General features: G+C 35.2%; 1 long non-coding RNA gene across 2 annotated transcripts in view; it reads right to left on the bottom strand.

The window, feature by feature from the left end:
* Positions 1 to 22,042, bottom strand: part of LOC118164960 — a 25,917-nt gene extending 3,875 nt beyond the window's left edge. Inside the window, exons 1-4 of one of the 2 annotated variants that reach the window (XR_004749772.1) lie at positions 21,836 to 22,042; positions 3,045 to 3,144; positions 1,474 to 1,733; positions 1,300 to 1,340 (exon numbers count right to left, since the gene is read on the bottom strand). This is a non-coding gene — a long non-coding RNA (uncharacterized LOC118164960). Of the gene's footprint in view, positions 1 to 1,299; positions 1,341 to 1,473; positions 1,734 to 3,044; positions 3,145 to 3,227; positions 3,270 to 21,835 lie in introns of those variants that run through there. The other variant, XR_004749771.1, reaches the window with a different exon arrangement.
* Positions 22,043 to 22,247: the final 205 nt, after the last annotated feature.

Genomic DNA, 22,247 nt, shown 5'->3' with positions numbered 1-22,247 from the left:
TAATAATAATAATAATAATAATAATAATAATAATAATAATAATAATATCTTTTTATTTGTCTATCACATTTTCTTCTTCCATTAATCCCAGGAATAATTTTCCCATTCTTTACGGGCTTCAAAATAAAAACACTATACTGCCATTGAAAATTGCTCATATAAAATCTGTTCCCTGACTAGTCCTGTGCTATATTCCTACTTAAATTCCTAGCTCAGCAAACATGTCTATGGTCTGCCAGAGATGCAAGAGAAATATTAAATCACACAAGACACACTACAGATAAATCAAATAGTCCCAGTGCCTTTAAGGCTTAAAAGACCTGTCAGGCATGGGCATATCTGTGTGCTTAATTGCTTTTTAAAGTCAGAGTCTAAGACAGATAAATATATATAAGGAAGAGTAATTCCAAATAGCTTCTGGATCATAACATGTAGAACTGCAACCTATAATTCAGGCTCTTCCACTAGACACTTGAAGTCTTTGTGCAAAGTTTTCTTGCCCATTTTCAAAGAGAGAAGTTACCCGTGTTCATTCAGAACTTTCTCCTATTCATCTGAACCATTTCTATAGCATGGCATGTTATACAGCTAGTTCTCCTGGCTGCACCAGCTGTCTTTTCCATCTCCATGGATGAGATAATATTGTTTACTGTTACATGTCATTCTGTAAAATTCTATTTAATTGTTTTCTTGTGTAAAATGTGCTATAGTAAAATAAAAAAGGAAAGTTTTAAACATTCCAAATTCTCTGTTTGTTAGGTGAATTTTAATATGTGCTCCGTGGTTTGGGCAAAAGTTCTCAATCCAATAGAATAAACAAAGGTTTACTGTGACCAAGAAATATTTGGATGTACAAGTACAGACTATAAATTAGATAGAGAAAAAAACACGAGCTGGACAAATTCTTTAGAACTTTGTGAAACCTTTCTCCTGTACTGCCTTTACTGTGACCGATAATGCAGTAAATAAGAGTGAATTTTTAATTGTATAAAGACATTTTACCCTTAGAATGTTACATTGCTTATTTTGATTTTTAAAAAGGAACATCATTTAACTAAACTTGTAGTTCTGATAATGATTATATTCTTTATGTGCACCACTATGCTTTTCTCAGAAATCTCCTGGTTATAACAAAATTAGCAACATTCCAGAGTGGTTTAAAGTCATTTACTGAGGCATGCAATGTCCCCACAGTTTGGCAGAAATTCATGCTTAAGAGCGAAGTTCTGGTACAGAAATTATACAGATCACTTTTGCAATACAAGACCTAGGCACATTTTCAGTTCTTTTCACACTGACCTTATTTTTTCCTTCTGGTTTATTGACCATGACTACTCCTCCTGAAGTTTCAAACACAAGAAAAAATTTTAAATGAGAAATATTAAAAAAATAAAAACTACTACAGGAGTAAGATTTTCTACATGTAGCAGCTTAATACTGTAGCTGCATGCACATAATCCTCATGCTGCTTACCTGTCCAGCAAAACTCCCTTGAAGGACAATACTACCCAGCCAGCCTGAACTCGCTAGTAAAATATAAGAGTAAGAGAAATATCATAGCTTTTTTTTTTTTTTTTCTCTTTTTTTTTATGATAAGGAAAATGACAAAAAAACTATAATAGAAGAAAAAGAAAACAACTAAATACTGGCAGATAGAAAAGTGATTTGAAAGCCTTTAAATTTAACTTGCCCTGGCGATCTGTGTTGACATCCATTGTGAAGATGGAGGAGACCTGTAAAGAGAGGAAATCTGCTGTCAAAACTAATGCCATAGGAATCAAAGACTGAAAGCAGAAAAGGAAGGCTGGATGAAAAGTCTTTGAAATATCTGGAGATTTCCTTGAGTTTAGGAAGCCTGGCCTTAAAATAACCAGCTGTTTTATGAGTATGAGCAATGTCTGTAACTTGCTATAGTGATTTGTCTATAAACAGATTTTTATGAATTTTCAGGTTGCTCATGTAAGAGAAATTATCTAGCAATATGAAAATGCTGAAACAGGAAATTCTTGTCTTTGCTCACTTTATCACTTTAAAAGGAGAATAAGAATCTCTTTACAAGACATCTTTTAAGATGTCTTCTTGACATCTTGAACATCCTTGCTTTCTTGAACGTCCTTTTTCAGTGCTGGGGAGGGCTAAAACAGTGTTTTAACAATTTTGCATAACCAGATGATCTTGAAGGTCTTTTCCAGCCTTAATGATTCTATGATTCTCTGATAATCGTGTCATACAGAAAACAGTACCATGCAAAATCTTTAATCATGCTATTCTTTGTGAGGTAGAAATAGGAATTCTGTATTTCTAAACTTTCTGAAGAACCCCGTAGAAGGGGGAAAGTTGTCTCTGTACACAGGTTATAGTCAGAATACACCTTAGTGTTTATTTGCACCTGGAACTGTGGATTTCAATATTGGTTTATTCCTAGACCTTATATCTTCACCACACTTTAGGATAATTTGATTAATCCAAAATAAACTAAACTGAAGAATAAAAAAATAAAAAGACTGAATCATTACATTGCCTTCCAATAAAATAGTCATTTTTCAGTTGCCAGATAATTAGTATTCCTATTGTATCAAGCCTTCTATAAAGATATTATTATCTTTATCTTTATCTTCTAGAAAGATATTATTCTTTAAAAGAAATTGGTCATTAAATGTACCACCTGGTTCCAGAAAATGCAAAATGGGATCTTAGAGAAGGTTCCTAAACATGATAGCAAGGAGTTTTTGAAAACAACAACAACAACAACAACAACAACAAAACGGAGAAGGATGGGAGAGAGGGCAGCCTGGCTGGTTTAGGAGAAGACTTGATCAGTGTTGAGAAAATAAAATGAAATAGTTGCTTAAAATAACAGGGGTCACCCCATAGACCCCTTCTACTTTTGACAAGAATAATTATAGCATACATATACATTTTTAAATGTATTATTTGTTTCTGATGGGAAAATACTAGAAAGGTAGGGTGAATGAAGGGAAATTTGTTTAAAACTATCACATGTTAAAAACAAACAAAAAAAAATGTACTGCAAATTCTGTTACCTTTATGTGAGCTGTAGTTCTGGCAAATCAAAGGCAAATTTCCACTTGACTGGTCTGAGTGACTTCAGACTGGAGATCCATGATCCCTTTTAGGGATATCCTGTTGTAAAAATGGATGGAGGGGTCCATAAGAATTTAAGCTGACCTACCAAAAGAGTATAATAACATCATCACACTGCATACCTCCAACTGTCTTCTTTTGTACTGATGCTGACAAGGTAATTCACAACGCTATGCTGGAAGATTGCTAACCCTGCAAAAAAGGTATCATTTTCTTTCACTTGAGCTTCTTGATCTACATTACTACAAGACTGGAGAAGCATGAATGATGGAGCACAATCTCTGGGTGGTAGAAAGGAGAAGAAAAAGAAAATGTGAGACCTCAAAAATAATTGTCTGCCAAAAGTTGGTGTGTTTTCAGAACTGGGGTCTGAGACTATAAAAACTAAGGAATGGAAAGAATCAAATCTTATCAAAGAATATGTATAATTATGTATATATATATATGTATATTTTAACCATCATTAATAATGAGTGGATATGTACAGGCTAGATGCCAGATTATACACAAAAATAATTGCTTTGGTACCTTACGATATTTACAAGTAACAGTTAAATTTCATTTCCAGTTGATTTGTACTAATGAACTGTCAGTAGAAGAGGTGAGGATATGGTGGCGTGTCTATGATTTCCAAAATGAAATTTCAGGATTTTTATTATTATTATTTTAATTTTTTTAATATTATTAATTAGAAAAATTATTATTAATTAGAAAAACAGTGAGAAAGTGTAAGATGTTAAGCATTTACTTGAAATCTGATGCCCACTTCAGAACAGACTAAGATTTATCCCCAATTTATTTAAGCCCAATAGGTTTTAAAAATGTGCTCTGAGCAGTCTCCCTGTCTGGTCATGGGGGAGAAACTCTTCTGCTATGCAGGTGTAGATCTGGGGACCAGGAACATGGTCTTACCCCACTCTTTTACCAAATATTTTGGCATGGGCTTGGGGAACTGCATCTGCTCATTGCCCAGCCTAACCCAGACTCCTGCTTGGGTTGTGCACACACAGTTTTCCTTTGGAAAACATGGCTCAGATGAGGAAGAACAGGAGAACGTGCACATATACTTTTATTTTTCTTCTTCCAAAACAGGAAGGTAAGGGCTGACATCTAGGAATTCTCTCAAGGCATGCCTCCATACAACTCAGTTTGAATGATGTGCCTTATGTCCCCTCTGTGCCCTGGCTTCTCTCCTCTGATGCTAAGGACTTTGTGATTAATCATCAGGAGACGTTGATCATACTCTGAACAGCTTTTAACAAATCATAAAGTAGAGATACATAAGGCTCAAGTTCAGGAAAAGCTATTTAATTCTTATTCATCCTTAGGTTATTTTCTTTTAAGTCACGTCACTGAAAATTTTCAGTAACAAATTATGAGTTTTTTATACCTCAGAATTTGAGTATATAATTGCAGACACATATTGTACCAAAAGTTACTCAAAGTAAACAGCCGTTGAATAGTTTGACTAAGTTTTTCATATCTCTTCCATCAAATATAACATTTTTTGGAGGCTTTTCTCTTCCACATCATATATTTAAAATCTGGTGGTAACCTCCATTAAGTGTAAGCCATGGTCCTTGAAACTAATAAAGGAAAGTGCAGTGAATCATAATTCTGAAGTTGTTACATTTAACAAATGAAAATCAATTATTTTAGAACTATCAGATGTCACATAACATTTGTTTCAATATATTAATTTTGATTAAACTTCACTGACTTAGATCATTTTCATGATTTTTCCCCTCTGGGCAAAGTACTATCGTTTTACTCATTTGGAGACAGATTTTTTTGAATTAATTTTAAGACAGCTTAAAAAATATGCTCTCAAGATAATGGTATGAAAGAATGTGATATAAAAAGGGATGCAATGTAATTAGGTTACTGTAAAGCCTTATTTTGAGCATCCAGTACTAGATTTACTATGAAATTCAAATCAGTTTGTCTTTTAGCTTGTATATCATTTTTTCTTTTCTTTGTGGAGAAATGAACACCAACATCCTTCCCTCCCCACACACATACTTCTCCTTCTTGCACATATAGCTCATTATGCCACTGTGTTATAAACACAGTAGTGAATGGTGGACTGAAAGTCAGATGTGCTTTACACAGTATAGTTCCTTGAGTATCAGCAGCCACTTAAAGGCATATTTTTAAGGGATGTAAATGACTCAATATGCAGCTGATATTCCAAAGATTTTTCTCCCACAGAAGACCTTCCATCCTTCTATTCTGAATACTTCGTTGATCAATTACTTTCCTAGGATCTGGTAAAAATTTGCATACAGTCAGTGACAGGGCTGGTCTTCCAGGCCATGATGTCAGTTCTCCTTCTCTGTGAGTAACCAAATCATCAAAAGACAAGATTACATTATTTTGAAAGAACTCCTTCCACTGCTATTATTATTTTCAACTATATGTATATATTATATATCTCTCTTTTTTGTTTTTGTTTTTGATTTTGTTTGTTTTTCCTATTAACATGTGGACACAATATCAGCTTTCTCTTTAAGTATGTAAAAGCCTAATTACATCTCACAGATGAGTGCAAGACACAAACTTTTTTCCAAGAATGGTCAGCTTATGGCTGAAGTTTTAACTCATGAGTGGCATTCAGCATTGCCTTCTCTGGTCTCCAAAATCAACCTCATGCCTCTGAGACACTGAGTTTCCTGTACCTCTTTTCCTTGCATCAGGCACTTTCAGCTTCCTGGCTTAACTACTGCTTTTGTTCTTCAAGTTGGAAGAACTATTTTTACCACAGAATAAAAATTTGCTTTCTGACATTTTCAGCTGCTGCATATTTTCGCTCTTAATCTCTCATAAACTGGATATCCCTGGACTGAGGTTAAAATGCATCTAATTCTTTGCTCCAATAATATCTACTGATGGAAGCTTTCTTCACTTTTATCAAGGACATCCTGTGTTGTTATTGACTGTTTGATCTCCAAAAAAAAAAAAAAAAAAAAAAAAACCTTGGGAAAATGTCATATAAACCTGAATTTCAGTGGCTCTTTTTTTATCCCTTCTTAATCTCAGCTATGCCAGTTTGGCCTCATCAGCAATACCTTCCATGAGTGTTCAGACTTTGATACCAGCAATCTATGAGAAACTGTGCCAAGCCCAGTTCCCAGGCAGAGCTTTCAAATAAAGCAACACAACCTTCACAGAGTGGGCCACAAGGCAGCTATCAGTCACTCATCATTCTTTTCAGTAAACTGAGTATTCCCAATAGAGCACTGCTTCTAACTTCACTTTTCCTGTTTGTTCTCCTGCCAAATGAGGACCTATTCTAAACTTCCCCAGGGTTCTGGGAAAAGGAAGTGGCCAGCTGCCTGCTGGAAAGGGCTGAATCAAGGAATTCTCCAAAGGAGAGTGGAAGATCACATGCATCCAGTAGAGCAAGCATGTTTGGTGCCAGAGTGAGTAATCTCTGAAGATCTGTATACTGGATACTGGAGTGCACATGATTCATAGGCTTTAATTCCCATGCACTAGAAACATATTGTGGCTGTATTCTTTTCCAAGGAGAAACCACTGAAGTTAAGTATTGCCATATTTATGTGCAATGCTGATATGTTGCTGTCCCATGTTAGACCTGTTTCCATCTAAGAAAACAAAAAGCATTTGTGTTTATAATTTTAATTTCTAAGCAGAAGTACAAAGAACATGGCTGTTTATATGAAAACAACATGGTATGCTGCCTTCCAAGCAGCACTCTGTGAACAAGATAAGACTAGATTAAAAACATCTTATTTCAGCCAGGAGAACCTCCACCTCAGTCATCAGAATTACAGTGAAATGAAAATTTTAATATTTGCTGAAGTTAAAAGCAAATATACACATGCCTTATAATCTATTGCTGGACTACAAATGCATAACAGTTTCTCTAGCAGATGTAAAACACACAAGTAAAGAAAATGGAATGACTCTATGAATAAATATCTGCAAGTGGTACTGATTAATAATTATGACTACTGTGATGTTTAAGCCTGGCTGGACCAGAAATGTTGCCCTATTTTCACCAGTAAATTTCTTAAACAGACAAAAACAAACAAAAAACAAACAAAAAAATATTTAAAAAATAACAACAACAAACAAACAAACAAACAAACAACAACAACAAAGACAGAAATCTTCAGTGAAGAAGAGAAACATAGTGAAGTATTCTGTCCTGGTCAGTAACATCAGAACATATAGGCTGCAGGACTCTAGTGTCTGGCCAGGGTTGAATAGAAATACCCTGAAATCCTCAATAACTGTAATGTTATGATATATATAATATTTTACTTTCAAAAACACTGGACCATTCAAACGAAGTTTCTTTTTCTACTAGTGCTATTAACTGCATAAATCGATCATGAAACCTATTATTATCATTGTTTTGCATACATTCTACAGACAATCAAAACCTTTCAAATAATATCACAGTTTTATCACAGTCATTTATGATACAGATTATGGTCACAGTGGTGAAAATGTCCATATGCCTTTAGTATCTCTTCTGTCACTTCTTCCTCTGCAGCTACAAAAGACATTGAAACAGAATAGGGGTTTTCTGTTATTTCATATATTCTTCACTGAAAATAATGACAATTTCATAAGAAGTGGTATAAAATAAAAGAATAATACTAAGACAGGAAGAGTGTTGCTTAGTGTTTATGAGCTATTTAACACTGGTCTCAGTAATACACTATTATTATTTTTAGGTAAAAATGACACTAAGTAATTTAATGCACATTATATTTCCCATGAAAATTGTCTTAATCTAATAATGGCAAGTGAAAAATACACCATGATATCTGCACTTAGTAGTTTAGCATTTTCACACGTATTATATGCTTGGTAGGTTTTAATTATGACTCAGAAATGGATCTTGCAGTAATAAAATTTTATTATTCTAAATGGGAAATTGTTCTTTTCTCTCCACCCTTTTCATTCATACTTTTCATTCATACTTTTTTGTTTTCTTCTTCTTTCTTCTTCTTCTTTTTTTTTCTCTCTTTTTTTTTATTATTATTTTTTATTATTCTCATGACCCAAATGGTAATTGACAGAGACTTTCCATATCTCTGAAGCAAATTACTTCAAATATGATTGAAATGGCTTAAGAAGTCCCAGGCTACTCCACTCTATTCAGCTATTCAGGCTTATTACTGTATGAGTGTATTAAAGTCTGAATTAAAGACTTACCAGCTTAAATTAATAGCTCTTTGTGAGACATTTGAGTTTCCCTTCTCTCTCTGTTCAACCATACACTCTATGTTTTTTCTCTCAGGATAATTATTTTAGTGGATCCATTGCATACCACAATGGCAGGGTCTTTTATACATTATTCATTGCAATTATCTTCCTAATGAAGCAGTGTTTTAACCTTAAGAGAAGCGGAATAAGAAAATCATAGAATCATAGAATGGTTTGGGTTGGAAGGGGCTTAAATATTATTTAAGTCCAACCCCCCTGCCATGTGCAGGGACACCTTGCACTAGATCAGGTTGCTCAAAGCCCCATCCAATCTGGCCTTGTACACTTCCAGGGATAGGGCATCCACAACTTCTCTGGGCAACCTATTCCAGTGCCTGACCACTCTCATAATAAAGAATTTCTTGCTAATGTCAAATCTAAATCTACCCTTTCTTAGTTTTAAACCATTACTTCTTGTCCTATCACTACACTCCCTAACAAAGAGTTCCTCCCCAGCTTTCCTGTAGGTCAACTTTAGCAACTGGAAGGCCCCTATAAGGTCTCCCTAGAGCCTTCTCTTCTCCATGCTGAAAAACCCAACCTCCCTCAGCCTGTCTTCATAGGAGAGAGTATGTCTGGAATAAGTCATAAGGATATGTCTGTCTAGGTAAAGTCATGGCAGAGAATTCATTTAAGACCTATCAGGGGACCAGCTCCTCTGGTTTCACTCAACATCTCCCAGCCATATTCCCATAAAGAGATGCTGCCTCTGTATATGAGGAAAAAGCAGCCCCCTAAGATTTTTTTTCCATTTTTCATGTGACTACTCCCAAATATTTATCAATGTCCTCATGTATTACTGATCGAGATATTTAAAAGATGAACCAACTGTTCTCTGCTCTGACCCTCTTTGCAGCTGTCCCCTACTGGGAGCTTACCTCAAATTTCTTCTGGAAGGTATGGCTGCAGCCTGTGCTCCCACTGCATCTGTATTCCACCTCTAGCCAGAAGGTGAAGTGGCAATAGCTGAAATCTTCTGCAATTGAAAAGTCAGTGTTGAACTTCACCTACCACAAAAGTGGTTACTGCTCATTTACTAGCCTGAAATTCTAATTTTTAGCTGGAGACTAACCTGACAGATTTTTTGTTATAAAGTTTTTATGTATTTAATCTTTTTTTTTTTTTTTTTTTTTTCCTAATTCCCCCTTATAGATGACATTAGTTACCTTCAGTCCTAAACTTCCATTAATTTCTCACTTTCTTGTGCTTTCTGTCACCTCCTCTCTGTGTCTCTTGTCCTCAGCAGACCTGGGATTTTGTTTCTGTTCCCTGTTTGGATGAGTGATCAAGCTCTCCTGACACTCGTGCTTTCAAATTCAGGGTGCATTGTCAATGTGTGCTCATTCAAGTGAGTTCAAAATTCTCTTTACATAAACATTTGTGCCTATAAAATTGAGTCAGATGAATGGTCACTGGAAACAAACACAAAGGATCCATGAAGCAGATTGGGATAAACTTATTAAACAATAAAAATGAATATTCATAGCCAATTGTTTTTAATTGTTTGACTGGTACTTATATACTAAGAATTTATGAAGAACCAAATAAAATTAGGATGCAGATTGATAAGAAGAAAAAAAAAAATCAACAACGACAAAAAAAAACCACTGTGGATCCAAATAAAATTTAACAATATTAAATGTCTTGTGTACTAGAAAATAGAAATTTTACCAGGAACAACAATTTACCAAAGCATAGATTTCAGACAGGAGAAGAAAATATGGTCAGGTTGACAGTACTGTTGGATGTCTCAAGCATATCCTAATTTTGCGTGCATTTGATTCTGCAGTTCTAAGTTCACATTTCATATGGGTCCTACACATGTAAATATCTTAAAAACAACAACAAAATCTTTAACACAGTTTAAAGAACAGTTTCAAGGGAATGTGTTTGCATTGAAGTAACACCAGCTGCTCCATTGTATAAGCCAAATGTGAGCTGCAGAAAGGACATCTCTCACAAGGCAAGAAGGATGTTGATCTGTCAGAGCGGGTCCGGGGGGGGGGGGGGGGGGGGGCACAAAGATGATCAAGTGGCTGTAGCACCTCTCCTACATGGAAAGCTGAGAGAGGTGTGGATGTTCAGCCTACAGAAAAGAATGCTCCCAGGAGACCTCATTGCAACCTTTCAGTACTTGAAAAGGACTTACAAAAAGATGGGGAGCAGCTCTTTGTTCAATCAGATAATGACAGAACAAGGGGTTTTAAACTAAAAGAGGGGAGATTTAGATTAGATGTAATGAGGAAATTCTTCACTCAGAGGGTGGTGAGGCACTAGAATAGGTTGTCCAAAGGGGTTGTGGATGTCTTATCCCTGGAGGTGTTCAAGACCAGGTTGGATAAGGCCCTGAGCAACCTGATCTAGTGGGTGATATTTCTGCCTATGGCAGGTGGGTTGGAACTGGATGATTTATGAGTTCTCTTCCAAACCAAGCCATTCTATGATTCTGTGATAAGTGCATCCAGTTTCAAGCAACCAGGCCTATTATACAGTAGTAAAGTGTTAATTTTGACTAGATCTTGTACAGTAAGATGCTGGCAAACACTTGGTAGTTTTATATACCTACTAAACCTCTACTCCTAAGAGGCCTAAGAGTTTAAACTCAAAAATAAGACTCTTTTGTGGAGCAAAGTTCATAGAAAGAAATAAAGAATCATAGAATATCCCGAGTTGGGACACATAAGGATCATCAAGTACCGCACAGGTCTACCCAAAAGTTTAGACCATGTGACTAAGTGCACAGTCCAATCTCTTCTTGAATTCAGACAGGCTTGGTGAAGTGACTACTTCACTGGGGAGCCTGTTCCAGTGTACAACCACCCTCTCAGTGAAGAACCTCCTCTAGCAACTGATGTAATGCAAGAATGACAAGCTTCCAGATATACAAGGCTTTCTCAGGTTTTAAATCAAAGCAGCACACTTCAAGCTTGATACACGTTAAGAACAATTGTTCTGACTTTAAATTTAATTGTGATAATTTGCTTTTGTAGTACCTGAGCAGACATTTGATGATTTGTAAAGTGGCAGGTGAGTACTGATAAGACTGAGAACAAAAATGCTGTGTAAATGTGCTTGGCAGAGCAGCAGATATAGTCTCGGTGAAGCAGCCTGTAAGGACCCAAGGAAACACCTCTGGTAGCTGAGCCCAAACTGGCAATTTCATGACAAGGTAAGGTAGTGAAATGGGTACTGTTCCGTCTTGAGCCACTGCTGGATTGCCTTTAGCTGACAAGGATACACACACAGAGGTGTGCCTTAAGCACAGGGGAAATACTTCCCTCCCTGTGCTAATCCTAGGAAAGCAAAGAGTTTCTCACTAGTGGTTTCTGATTTTAATAATGTGCAGGGAAATGCTCAAGGGCTGAAACTGGGGTTCTGACCAGAAGTTTTCATTTATATGTGTGACAAGTGCACTCCAGCCTTGAGCAGGCTGCTGCCTAGAAACCATGACATTTCACAGTCCCAGAGAAGAGAGGGGAAAGAAATTATAAAGGAGTGAAAAGAGTCGTTCTCAACCTTTGGCAGAGGCCTGGAGTTGTTTCCAAGTGTATCAACAAACCATGATCACCATTTAGGCCTTGAACATCTAACAGCTTCTTTAAGCCATTGGATCACATTGGGACCACAATGCACTTCTTGGCTTGAATTGAGGTGCTTACATTTTAAAAGACCTACAAAAGAAAGTATTAACACAATGTGCATTTGGATTTTTAGCCATTTTTCTTGATCAAAACTGATAATAATGGTCTGATTTGTACACAAGAGTGCACAACAGGCTACCTGGATAGCAATCTTTTTTCTTCTGCTGGAGACAGTGCTCTTGGTCCCTCTCATGGCTACCCTATCTTTACATCTTTACAGGGAAAGACAATGACTTCCAAAAGCTTAAATAGGCTATGTTAATTTACGGCTCCACAAAAACATCTGAATCTATGCAGCAGTCAGAATCCATTTGCAAATTCAGTTAGCATGTTATTTGTACCTTTCCCCTGTCAATATTTATGATTTTAAAACTAGTATGAATATTAGTACCTGTGGTATTTTGCTGCCGAATTCATACAAGCTCTATGATTATCAGCTTTTATTATCCTTGTGTTTACATAGCATGAAAATTATGGCATGCTTGTTAAAGCCTGCTTAGACCCCCTAGAAGGTAAAAGCTTTTGTGAAGGTTCTGACTTTAAGATTCAAGTGGGTGGAGTAAATACCATCTCATCCACCCAGCCACTATTTTAAACAATTCAAACCAGTCAGACGTGCCTACCTAATACTGAAGCCAAGTCATCTGTTCTTTCTACACATGGATCAGAAAAGCTGTGAGAGAACAGCTGAGCCAAGTGGCAGCTAGATGGAAAGGGCTCTGCCCTATGGGTATAGAGCCTGGCCGCCAGACAGCAATAAATGCCAGGTGGGGAGGCGCCAGGGAGGGCTCTTGGTCCCCGCTGCCTGTGGTGTTTCATCAGGAAGAGAAGTCTGGATCCTCCGCTGGGTCATTGGCTTTTCCCTGCATACTCATGCTAACCCAATTCAATCCCACCATCTGATTACTATATGTCTTCATTTCCCTCTCTGCAAACAGCCTGGATTGCTTTGCCACACATCAGTGAAAGCTCTGATATGGAGTACTCTCACTGGATCTTAATAAATAAAGATATAATTTTTTACTGGCAGTGAAAGCCTCTTGAGGCCCTCCAGAGGTTCCCCGTTTTCCTGCTAAGGAACTGGAGCCTCAAGCAGATCACTCTTGCTGTTGCCCTTCAGTACTGGGATACCAAATCATTCTCATCATTCACCACTGTGGCATCTAACATATGCTTTGTGCTTTTTATATGATCTTTTAACTCAGGTATAGCACTATAATAAACACCTATCACATAGCTGGGTCCCTAAGAGGTTTTCGTTTATGCTGAATTGGCAGGAAGGAAAAGTTTTAAATATCGGGTGCTTAAAAAAAAAAAAAAAAAAAAAAAAAAAAAAAAAGTCTTAGTACTTTTAAGTTTTGCTATAAAAGAAAGAGACTGTAGATTTTTTGAATTAAAGAATGCTCTTCTGTATCTACGTCTTTCAAGAGATGTAGTTATAGTGACAAAAAACAGAGCAATTTAGGTCATGAAATTGTTTGATGCTGGTGTTGCTAAGCATCAGAAGGTGTTACACTGATAATAATGTTATAATTTCAAACAAAATAATTTCACAGTCTGTGAAAGCAAGGGAATAATATTTAGGTGAGAAGGAATAACAGATGCCCTACTGCACCAACTGCTGCAGCCAAATGACATCTGAGCATATTTAGTTTAAGAAATAGCTTTGGACACATTTCAGGGATCAAAGTTTTTGGTGATATTAAACAGAATTTGTGATTATTTTTATTCTGAAGTCTGTTAAAAACACATTAGCAGATTCTTTTCCATTTCAGTAGGCAATTGACTTATAAAATATTTGAGTGCTCTAAAACTACAGATCACATTTCCAGCATCTATAAATTGTACCACGAATAATCTGAAAATATTTTGAAGGATGTAGACAGATGGAAATCTCTTAATTTTTGGCTTGCCAGCTTAAGCTTTGTGAAAACGAATGTTTGCCAGACTCAATTACATGTAGACATTACGCCCGTTTTACTGCTCAAGTGAAAGAGAGTGTTTTCAAAGAAAATTAACTAAATTTGCTACATAGATTCAGTCAAATATACAGAGTAAAATATGTTAATACTGATCAGAAGGAAACAACCATGGGGGATTTCACTTTTGACTCAAACTGCATTACGACTTTATTCTGCTGAAGTTTTTATTATGGCTACCATACTGAAAGAGCATATGGGGGAAGACAGAATGGAAGTTTCTTCTCAGTCTGGGACATATCTTTTTTATTTTAAATGGAAAATATATATATATATCAGTATATTTATGCAAATTAAGCATTTCACCATATATTGTTTTTGAAACATAAGAACACATTTGTGAAAGCATAATTTGATATATTTGAATTTATAATATATATATATATATAATTTCAAAATGCTTGGTGCAATTCCCTGAGAAGTAACAACCAGTGAGAATTTTATATTTAATGTCATAAATAAAATTCTGGGATTATGGAAGTTCATAGTTAAAAAACAGTGATGTTCACACTATTGCAATCAGAGAAGTGCATCTTAAATTTAATATAAAAACGTAACATTAAAGATCTAATGGTAGACTAGTCAGCTTTTATTATGTATTGTGGAAATATATTTGTTTTGCAAATGTTTGAGAAACTAGTTATAATATTTTGAGACACTTACTACACTTCATTTTTTATTTTATTTTTTTTTGTATAGGTCATTCTACTTATTGATTTTTGTTGTTCCTATGCTCTGACCATTCATAGCTAAAACAGATTTTCAATAATAGCTTGGTGTTGATCATACTAGGATAATATTCTAGGTGGGAAGAAAGGGAAAATTTCTGCATCTAGTCTCTTTTACATTCAGTTACACATCCCTGCCCAATGTATATAGAGATTGCTATTGATTATATAAACATTCGAACTTTGGATTTTTATTGACTCTTTTAAGGAAGTGACTTTTACGTCTTTTAAATATTGGTGTTCCCACTGACTCATTAGGTGCCTTTAAAGTCTTTGCTATTTTAATACATAGTTCAAAATGTTCATTGCACTCCATTTTTTTACTTCAATGGTTAGAAAAAAAAAAATAAATAAAGGAAATAGCATTGATCAAATGGTCAAATAGGTCATTCCCTAAACAGTAATTTTAAAGAAATAAATGTTTGTTTAGCTAGCTTGAAGTCAGTCCCCAGGTGTAGACAGAGGCTTTAAAAATACGCTAGCTCTGATCATCTCCAACCATTCCCCTGACCTGAGCCAAGGATCTTTACAAGAAAAGCTGTTCATCTAATCTCTGCCCAACATTGCCAGGCTCACCATGTTGTCAACAGAACAGTGGTGAAAACAGCCCTTGGAAGGGCAGCAAGGCATGCAAAAGCTAGGGTTACAGGATCTCTTGGAATAAAATTCCCATTTCTTTCCTCACCACTGCAGTAATGGTAGAATATTACAATTCAGAAAATGTCCTTTGGTAGAAATGGTGGAAAATATTTTGTGACTGTTATGATAGCTATCAAAAGTGAAAAGAAGTTTGGTTAGTATTTGAACTGGACAGACACAAAAAAATGAAGAGTATTCAGTAATTCAACACTAATATTTCCAAATAGATTTTTTTTTCTTTTAATACCTTTGTAGAATTGCATTTTCCCCTTCCCATTATCAAAATAAGAAACCCTCTATCTTTCATTTGGAAAATAATTTAAAAAGAAATTAAACATAACCTCAGAGAAAGGACAGAAGTCCCTTTTCAATTGTTTGTGGAATGATTCGATGGCAACCAAAACTTAAGTAACAGCTACATTGTATATAGAAAACCAGAAAAACTATAATATCCCATTTGAAATAAGTCACTGAACCACAAAATTTGCTCTGAAAACATCAATGTTGATAAAGCAGTAGTAACAAAATGGCAAGAGCATTCCACTCAAGCAAAGAGGAAAATAAAAATCACTGTACTTGCTCTCATGTTTTCTCTAAAGATGAGGAAATTTTGGGGGTGCTCTTACAGCCCATCCTTGGCAGAGACATTTGGATGACAACTGCTGTTCAGGGGTAACACGAGTGTGAATAGTAGACGTGAATGGCATATACCAACTGACTTCAGAGTACTGTGCTCCCAGCTGATCATGCTTAAGAGGAAGATGACCACCAGCTTCATTAAAGAGAAATAAGGAATAACAAAGTCTATGGAACAAAAAACGAGTTGGCTTGAAGGGAAGTGTAAAAGGAGGTATGTGCAAATAAGGGACTCACATACACAGGATAGGTATATGTGCTTGTAACTCCATGTACTTCTTATAGAAGGGTATTCAGAAGTTTGTAAGAAGTAAGTAACTGCAGAAGTGATTAGAACTGTGGTGTATCTGTTGCATTACTGATGGTGACGTGGAAGGTGAGAAAGGAATGTTATAAGAGTTATAGGAGAGTAAGAAAGTTCTCATGTGTAGGTGAAGGAATTCAGACAAAACCTCTCACTCCTAGTTATCTTTTTAATAGTCAGCTATTTTAGAAAAGGGGAGGTACACGTCCAGCTTCCCAGTTTCCTCTTTGCAACAGAATCAGACATTTTATATGAATGCAGAGATTGCATGTGTTTGGTGGTCCTCAGCTGCAATAGGTAGAAAAACACCTTGGCAGGATCTGTAAAGTATAAGGTGCTGGAGGAACTTGCCTCCACACTGACTAATAGCTGAGGGGATGAGAGGAGGGAAGGTTGTCTGGCTACCCTTTTTCTAACATAAATGTTAGGTCTATGTGGAGAATACAGCTTATTCAGGAAGCCGCAGGATCACAGACTGCATATTTAAAAATTCTTTCTCCTTTGTGCAATTAATTTAGACAAAAAGTGTTTTAAAATTCAAAACTTTTGAGGACCAGACAGATTTTATCTTCTTCAGAAATCCTCTGGCATACATGAATTTATTTCAAATACATGTCTTTGGAAGAACATTCTGATTTTTCCTTGAGTGTTACTTTAATTGTTAGAAACTAGATTATTGACAGATGTTCAGAAAACTGTCCATCCTTACTGTTTATCTATTCTTTCTAAAGTCCTTCTTTTCACAGTAAAATAAAGAGCAAATATTACTTAAGAACTGATGAGACTAGCAGCTTCTCTAAAATGTCACGGATAAGAAGCTAAACTAAATATTTCAAAATAAGTTTTTCATGTATTTAAAATGTAAAAACATGAAAAAAAATCACGAGCAATGTGTGAATGAGATCACAGAATTTTATAAATAATTGGCAATTCCTAATAGTCATGGAGCCTAATGGTTCTTGAATTTTGGGAAATTTTCCAGAAAAATAATTTTTAAAAAGTTTAGTAGGTGTGTGTATTGTAGATGGATGCAGAGACTCATCCCAAGCCTTTCTGAACTTATTCATGTATTTAGATTTTTTTTCTTTGTAACCTTGAAGCTGAAGACACATTTAACAAAGAAGGCAGTGATTCCCACAAGATCAATAGAATCCAGGTGTGAAAAACAACAGTTACTGAGAAACAGGTAATGCTACCAGGAGACCTGTCAACTGTTTTCCGCACCACTCCTGAAAACCTAGCCATTTTCCTGTAACTCTTTTCTACTCAGGAAAAAAAAAAAAAAATAAATGCAAAAACGTGAGATACAAAAGATTAACTTAATCTTGAATGTTGGCTCTTATATTTCTTCATTTGAATATGAACACATTTCTATAGAGCTTTACTTTATTCCTCTGTATTTTATATTATGACCTTGAGAGTCTCAGAGACTGCTAACTGAAACATTTCACCAAACTTACATGATGAAACAATATTATTTTAACCTTTCGACATAACTGATCCCCTTAATACAAAGTGAAGCTGATGAAAATAATCCAGTGGCTCAGGGAATGCATCTACTGAAAACTGCCTTCAGTTTGACAGTAATCATGTTTTCTATGAAACAAAATGAAACCATATGTTTTTTGATTGTTTTTTAAATAAATATAAATTTTTAGACATTAAGAAAAAATGGTCTTAAAAAAATTTGAAATGCTTTGTATCTTCTCACATGGAACAACTGAGTTATAGAGACCTCTGAAATAGGAAATGGGCAAGATGAACAGAAGAGTGCAGGAGATTTCTGAAATGGATTAGCCATTGGGAGTAAAAACTGCTTCCATCAACAACGGCTCCACTTTCAGTTGCTGTTAGCTCTATCCTTCAGTTATGTCCACTATTGAATTAACACCCAGCTTGAGGGTGTAAACCTCTGTGGAGGCAGTGAACATTGGTAGGTCTTTATTTTTTGAATAACTAAGTGCTGATGAAACATATTCTTAAAGCAGGCATCTTGTACACTGGCTACTTTCCATAATTTTAATGTTAAACCCTTTAGTAATATTGTGGTTTAATATTATGGTTTAAAACCATAATATTAAACTTTTTACTGTATTTCTGGAGAATTTCAAACAATAGCAGTTTATCTATGACCTAGGCTGGTTAAAATGAAACCCCCAAATTTTTATTCTTTCACACACAAATTTAATGTATTTTTGTGTGTGAGTGAAAAACAAAACAAAACAAAACAAAAAAAAAACTATAAAAATACTACCTAAAAAAAAATAATAATAATAATATTGATGTGAAAATGGTATTGGTCAGTAATATTCTTTATAAAACATTAGTTGGTAGTTGATTAAAGCAAGTTCTGCTTCAATCCAAATAATTGTGCTAATTAGGATGTATCTTAAGGAAGAGAAACAAAACATATGCCAGAGGGACTAGTTTATATTAGCGTAATATATTCCAAGTCTTTCTGTCCCTGCCAACATAATTGTAAAGAATTTGCATCCTCAACATAAATTGTTTTTGTAATGCATTGCAGCTGTTAGACCCTCAGATAAGTATTATATATACCAATTCGATTTACTTGGTAAAATTTCTCCCAAATCATCTTCCAAAAACCTCTGAAAATAATTCAGACAAAATGGAAATATCCTGACATTTCTTGAGAAACCAGTATCAACGTAAGTTACTATTCACCATGTGGCAGAATCCAAATTTGATCTTTTCCCCTTCATGCTTTTTTAAACCATTCATCAGATCCATCAGCAAGTATATATTTCTTTGTTGTCCTTATAAAGTCCTTTATAGCCTTATAAAGAGCTTATAAAGTGCACCCCCATTAGAGAATTGTCTGTCAATTTTCTCCACCTCTGTTATATGACTGTGAAGCATCATAGAGAGCTCCAAATATTTGTCAGGTGGACAGGACATAAACCACATGGATCTAGTGCCATCTAATGCCATGGAGAGCTCAGAGATGTTATGCTGTCATCACCTTCAACCTCTGAAAAAATGAGGGATACCAAATATTTCAATGATCATCAGAAAATGTAAATGAAAAATGTTCCTGAAATAACAGGAAAAAAATCCATAAATAACTAGTGTTGAATGCTCTTTTCTCACTTTTCCAAAGTTGTGTACAGTTTAAGTACAGTTGGGTGATAAGTGGATCCTGCTGGTCTATATTCAAAAGTAAAGATTTTGCTAAATCAATTAAGAATTAAGGGGTCTTCAGAAAGAAATCTCAGCATAATAGTGAAAGAAAGCATAAATAGCCACAACCTACTGCCATAGGAAGACATACAGCATTTTTTAATTTTATTTTATTTATTCTTTTTTTCTGATGTAGGATGGCTTATCTGTTGGTACTTACTGTTAGGCTATTATTAACATCTTTTATTTCCATTTTTTTTTCCTTTTAAATTAGGACAAAGACAAGGACATGCACATGGACATGTGCAGTTGTCTTGCCACATTGACATTAATGTGCTGTCTTCTCAGCCCCTCAGTGAATATCTTTCTGTAGTTATAGTTCTTATGCTCATTCATGATCCCAACTGCATAGACAGCCATTCATCCTTTATTTAGAGATACCCATCCCAGCAAGAGCCCTTATTTATTCTCAGTCTTTTGCTTCCATGTCAGATCCTCGTTTCTCATCTATCTGCATAGAGACATCCATTGTCAGCAGTGTCATTAGTATTTACATGAATGACCAGAATGATTTAATCAGGTGGTCTTTACTGACCATCAAGGTTTTTTTTTTTTTTTTTTTTTTTTTTTTTAATCAGGGCATGTCCTTCTCATGGTATATTCAATGCTTCACAGTATAGTTCTGTGATATCTCTCTTCATCAGGAGGCCACTGCATGATAGCTCTCTAAAACATCACATTTACATTGATAAAACTTGTATGTAAGGACATTATTATTCCTATGCTATGCTTTTATGCTCTAATTTCTTATGAAAAGTACAACATCTTAAATTGGTTTAAAAATGTCTAATTTCCATAGAGATTTTCAACAATATGGTTTGCTTGCAGGATGCAATTCTCATCCCCTGATTTACAGAAAGTCAGTAGAAAATATAATTTTAATTTCTCAACTATGTAGGTATTTTTCATAATCAGACCACTGGCTAAGAACATTCTCTTCAGCCCTTCTGTGGATAGAGGTAATGATGACAGTCTTTACAGTCATGTTCAGCCTTTCACCTTGGAGGATCAAAAAAAAACAAAGAAGAAAAAAGAAAAAAAAAGTGGAGAATATAATTTTAAAAGAATGTGCATTTTAGTATAATTTTATCTGCTTCAATGATATGAACAGTGACAACTATTTAAGAATCTTACTCCAGGAATAAGTAAAATACTATATAGAGAGACAAAGGAAATCTGTATTTTGGTGAAACTAAACATGTAAAATTTAAAACAGCTGTTGTCACATATTATCAACAATATTCTAAGAGTATTGAGTTAATTTTATAAATGTTAAATGTAATCTTTTCTTCACTTGCATGGATCAAAGTCTGCATGGGATCTGTTAAGAAGTTAAGAAAACAAAGTACTGAAAAGCTATTGACAAACTATACTGAAATATCACATATAAATTATTTAGGAATAGCCTTGTATATTGTCTGACTGCTGCCATGACCTTGGAGGGAGACACCATCAGAGAATCCATAGATATGAAACAGTAATGAGAAGAAATCTCTGCCCCGGGACTTGGCACTTTCTGGAGCATCCTTGCAAAGGATGAGTGACTACTAAATAATGGAGACAAATATAAAAGGCAGCTGTCATTTCAAGATAGTTTTTTTTTTTTTTTTTTTAATATATCAAGAAAAAATTATATTTCGCTTAAGGAAAACTCACTGGAAAAAAAAAAAAAATGGAACAACAAAGCACACACAATGTAACAGGTGACTTCCCTCTTTCACTCTCACTCGGTTAGTGAGATGATCAAAGTGATTAAGTGATTTTAGGAACCTGTAGGAATCAGTACTTTATAGGAGAAAATAAATAAAAATAAATAAAAACATTGATTGTATCCTGATAAAGGAAAAGCAAGATCATGTAGAGCTAGTTTATCAGAGAAGGGCAGTCTAAATTTGAGTTGAGAGATGGAGCACGGCTGATCAGACTACCCTGGGTAACCCACAAAACGTCACAAGAACTTTGATGCTAGAGGTCAGCTGAAATCATCAGAAATTTCATAGAAAGAGAGACCTGTTCAGTATCACAGCACACCCTACCACATATAAACAAAGAAACAAATATATAAATCCAAGATGTCAGTGATGCCATGGAAAGAGAGGATATTTAGACTTTGCTGCCAATATTTTATGGAGCATCTTATTAGCTAGGTATAAATCTATTGATATCACAGCTTTCTTTATAGATGAGAACCGTAAGAAGATTCCTTTTTAATGCTTTTGCACAAATCCATAGAAGATAGACTCTCTTAAAACCTAATTTTCTCCTGATACTTGAAATATTTGGAAGAAGCTATGTGCTGCCTAAACACCATAATATAACAACAATTGATATGAAAGATGAAAAAATACTTGCTGTTACCTTGGGAAGTAGATATGTTCCCCATGTAGAATGAGGGCAGCATGGGGCACTGATCGCCCTTGGTGCTGTGCTGGTGACTAGTCTTAATTAGTTCAGAAAAAAATACCACATCTTTTATGTAAAAACAGAAAAGAGAGAATAATTATATACTAGAAACAAACATAATTGGTTCTTAAACAAAAAATAGGAAAAGAAATTGTGTTTTAATTCACATCTAACCCATGGCATTTATAGGTCCTTTCTTTCCATTACAAAATTGTAGCAACTCTTATCATGATTATGATACCAGTGGCTTTTCTCAATGTCTCTCCATGCCCCATGCTCTGTATGATAACCTTTTTATGTCATGCCCTTTCATTTAGTCTACTGACAGAGAAATTCCAACAGCTTCCTGCTGAGGAGTTTCTATAAA

Source organism: Oxyura jamaicensis, chromosome 3, assembly GCF_011077185.1.
Source record: "Oxyura jamaicensis isolate SHBP4307 breed ruddy duck chromosome 3, BPBGC_Ojam_1.0, whole genome shotgun sequence".
NCBI classification, from domain to species: Eukaryota; Metazoa; Chordata; class Aves; order Anseriformes; family Anatidae; genus Oxyura; species Oxyura jamaicensis.
Note: the sequence above shows the minus strand (reverse complement) of the source record. Positions and strands in the feature narration are given on the sequence as shown.